Below are 3,329 nucleotides of genomic sequence, written 5' to 3'. Positions count from 1 at the left end.
TTCTGCTCAAGTTGCAGATAACCTTTCGTCCGCTATATTTCCTTCCTACAACCTTCAAAAATCGCTAGAGTGTATTCCCGTCAAGTTTGTCAAAAGCCTCCTCATAATCTACAAATTTTACAAACGTATGTTTGACTTTTTTCAATATTACTCCCAAGATAATTCGCCGATTCAGTTTTCTCCCGCATGTTCCTATATTTCTGCGGAACGTAAAGTTATGCTCGCCAAGGTCAGCTTCTACCTATCTTTTCATTCACCTGTAAAAGAATCTTTCATTGTAAAAACGGCACTAAATATATCATTTAACAGTAACATGCTACTGTTTCATTTGTTCGCACAATTCTGTGTACATTTAACCAATTGTTAGGTTTACTCCATTTGTCATTCACTCTTACCGAGACCTTGAGTCACCTTTTATATTTCACTACTTCATCTCCATTTTTTGTCTTTTCTCTTATTTTCAGCTTATTCTTTCTCTCCCCTGGTATAAAAATATTTCGTCCAGGAAATTATTTGTGTCGTAGGGAAGGTATGAACTTTTTTCCATCCGCATTTTTACACACTGGCAAAAGTAAGTTACGTTTTCAAGAGAGGAAACGTTATTCATTGTAAAGCAGATGAAATCATTAGCGTGAAATATGATTGCAGAATCAGCTACGCACGTTTACACGTACCGGCATGCTGTTGCTACAGTCATGGTTGTAATTTCCATTTGGAATGCTTCTAGCATCCTGCGCAAAATTTCGTTCTGTGTGATATTGCATATATGGAGTTTTTTCACTTTTATTTCACTTGACTTAATATTTTAAGTAAGATACTGTTGTTGAATTTATAGCACAGTCAACTTAAGAATTCATACGAACTGACCACTGCACGCTACTGGGGGCGCACTCCGTGGGAATGGTTATTGGAGGGATAGCGTTTCGTAAAAGATGTTGGACGGAAGAGGTGGGATGGAAAACCCCGAATATAACATTTGGAAAGGGAGTTAGGTAAGGCGGGGGGGGGGGGGGGGGAGTAAGGAGCCTTGATGTGGAGACAACAGTTCTGTTAAAGCTGTAAGCATGGACTGATTGTACCGGTTATGAATTTACTATGGTTGGGATGCAAATGAATTAATCAATTGTCGTTGCTGCTGCTATTTCCCTATTAGCAAGAAAAAGAAATACTACTAACACATCTTGTGTCCACTGACAGAAAATTTATTCGACACCTTATCTTCCTGGAGGTATTCTGGTGCAGTAGTAAGTGATATTAGAAAGGTACAGAGGGGAAGCTACAAACAAATACGTAACAAGCAGTTACAACAAAACATATTGCCACATAGACTAAAGCGAGGTAGCCTTGTTACGCTGTTGACCGACAATGAACTCGCAAGTCTGAGCTACTCTTCGAGCAGGAGAAGTTAAATACATTGAAACGCAAAAAATGAATATGAGGGTTTAGTTTATGGAAACGATATGAAACGTTGGAAGTACATGACGAGGGGGAACATAGTTGGATATGAGGAGTATCGGATAAGGTCAAAAATGGGAGGTAAGCACAACAGTTAAACGGGTTTACCGGAATCCAGCATCATTGCATGTTTGCCCGTCTAACGACTTCCGAGAAGGAAAAAAAATATTTTCAGTATTTTGCTTGATTATTTATCCACTAACAAAATATAAAATGCTGTCATAATCTACTCACTAAAAGGAACGATCGTATATTACAGATTTTTACGGATTTAGACAGGTACACTCCTGGAAATTGAAATAAGAACACCGTGAATTCATTGTCCCAGGAAGGGGAAACTTTATTGACACATTCCTGGGGTCAGATACATCACATGATCACACTGACAGAACCACAGGCACATAGACACAGGCAACAGAGCATGCACAATGTCGGCACTAGTACAGTGTATATCCACCTTTCGCAGCAATGCAGGCTGCTATTCTCCCATGGAGACGATCGTAGAGATGCTGGATGTAGTCCTGTGGAACGGCTTGCCATGCCATTTCCACCTGGCGCCCCAGTTGGACCAGCGTTCGTGCTGGACGTGCAGACCGCGTGAGACGACGCTTCATCCAGTCCCAAACATGCTCAATGGGGGACAGATCCGGAGATCTTGCTGGCCAGGGTAGTTGACTTACACCTTCTAGAGCACGTTGGGTGGCACGGGATACATGCGGACGTGCATTGTCCTGTTGGAACAGCAAGTTCCCTTGCCGGTCTAGGAATGGTAGAACGATGGGTTCGATGACGGTTTGGATGTACCGTGCACTATTCAGTGTCCCCTCGACGATCACCAGTGGTGTACGGCCAGTGTAGGAGATCGCTCCCCACACCATGATGCCGGGTGTTGGCCCTGTGTGCCTCGGTCGTATGCAGTCCTGATTGTGGCGCTCACCTGCACGGCGCCAAACACGCATACGACCATCATTGGCACCAAGGCAGAAGCGACTCTCATCGCTGAAGACGACACGTCTCCATTCGTCCCTCCATTCACGCCTGTCGCGACACCACTGGAGGCGGGCTGCACGATGTTGGGGCGTGAGCGGAAGACGGCCTAACGGTGTGCGGGACCGTAGCCCAGCTTCATGGAGACGGTTGCGAATGGTCCTCGCCGATACCCCAGGAGCAACAGTGTCCCTAATTTGCTGGGAAGTGGCGGTGCGGTCCCCTACGGCACTGCGTAGGATCCTACGGTCTTGGCGTGCATCCGTGCGTCGCTGCGGTCCGGTCCCAGGTCGACGGGCACGTGCACCTTCCGCCGACCACTGGCGACAACATCGATGTACTGTGGAGACCTCACGCCCCACGTGTTGAGCAATTCGGCGGTACGTCCACCCGGCATCCCGCATGCCCACTATACGCCCTCGCTCAAAGTCCGTCAGCTGCACATACGGTTCACGTCCACGCTGTCGCGGCATGCTACCAGTGTTAAAGACTGCGATGGAGCTCCGTATGCCACGGCAAACTGGCTGACACTGACGGCGGCGGTGCACAAATGCTGCGCAGCTAGCGCCATTCGACGGCCAACACCGCGGTTCCTGGTGTGTCCGCTGTGCCGTGCGTGTGATCATTGCTTGTACAACCCTCTCGCAGTGTCCGGAGCAAGTATGGTGGGTCTGACACACCGGTGTCAATGTGTTCTTTTTTCCATTTCCAGGAGTGTATTTCAGTTGGAAACTGTGTTTATGTTTTGAGGCAGCGTAACTCAAGGCATGCAAATACATGGATTATATCCATCCAGTATTTGGGAATGAGACCACTTAGCGATTTCCTACATATTTGATACATCCTGTCCATGCAGTAACACTGCCACATCAGGCATGAAGTTTTAA

This window comes from Schistocerca nitens, chromosome 1 (genome assembly GCF_023898315.1).
Source record: "Schistocerca nitens isolate TAMUIC-IGC-003100 chromosome 1, iqSchNite1.1, whole genome shotgun sequence".
Classification (NCBI taxonomy): Eukaryota; Metazoa; Arthropoda; class Insecta; order Orthoptera; family Acrididae; genus Schistocerca; species Schistocerca nitens.
This window is presented reverse-complemented; position numbering follows the sequence as displayed.